This window comes from Suricata suricatta, chromosome 6, assembly GCF_006229205.1.
Source record: "Suricata suricatta isolate VVHF042 chromosome 6, meerkat_22Aug2017_6uvM2_HiC, whole genome shotgun sequence".
NCBI lineage: Eukaryota > Metazoa > Chordata > Mammalia > Carnivora > Herpestidae > Suricata > Suricata suricatta.
The window spans coordinates 18,972,007-18,973,224 of record NC_043705.1 but is presented as its reverse complement, the minus strand read 5'-3'; positions in this window follow the sequence as shown (position 1 = coordinate 18,973,224).

Here is a 1,218-nt window from a genome sequence, read left to right as displayed (position 1 = left end):
CTCTCTCTCTAAAAATAAATAAATAAGCCTAAAAAGTAGCTTTTGTAGAGTTATACACATACATGTATATTCATAGATATATTAAATTATACTATAACTATGGATTTTTATTATGAACACTTATGGGAAAATACCTTCAGATTCACATTCCTGAATTTCATATTTTCTTTCCAAGGCATAACATAACGTCTTGGGATCATCCCTTGCTTTAATGAAAATCGTGGCAAATGCACCTCAGTACACCTGGAGAATGGGAAAGCGGGAAGGAAGGATATCTTGTGAGTTAAACATAACTGTTTTAGCATGCTTGCTGTGTCCATGATGCTTGGATCCCCAAGGCTTCAGGACAGGGAGCTGCAGCCCTGTTTGAGGCTCATCGAATGATGAACCCATCACATCTCCAAGTGTCACCGAAAGCCAGAGTCCAGGCTGGATATCTGTACCTCCAGCTGCAGGCTGCGCTTTACAACTTGCTCTCAACTTTCATGTAACTTGATAGTGAGGGAGCCGGCAGCGCACTCCATGATGTGCCCCGGGCATAGTGTGCTAACCAAGTCTCTGACCAGCTTCTGGATTCAGTACCTGCCTTACACTCAGGTCAGACTTGCTTTCCCTGCACATACATCGTTTCCCTCTGGAGCAGAAAGCTTTCTATACAGATGCCAAAGGAAGCACAAAAGGTTTGTGCTTGCAAAAGATTGCAAAGAAAACAAAACAAGAAATACACTCCCTCAAACCCAGAACCCCCAGGTCCTCACTTTTTAGAAAGCTTATATGAACGCTCATCAGCACGAGTGGTGGCAAGCTTAGGCAAGATTGGACACGTGTCTTTCCCTGAAGCCATCACTGCTGGTAGGGACAGAATTCTCATCTAGAATCTCATGAAGTCACTCATGTAATTATGACATTGTTAACTTCATAGCAACCCACAGCAGTGACATCAGCAGTTGATTAAAAATGTGGGAATTACTGCTTCAGAGTCTGTGTCTCCGCCTCTCTCTGCCCTTCCCCTGTTCACTGTCTCTTAAAAATAAATAAATATTAAAAAAAAAAGAATGTGGGGCTTAAAGCCATTTTTAGTGGTGTTATACCCATATGACTAAAATATTCTCATCATGAACAATTTTTTAAAAATGAGGATGCTTCCAGATATAGTACACATTTGACAGAGGCATACTAGATGACATTTTGGACTGTCTCATTATTATTCACAAAGAA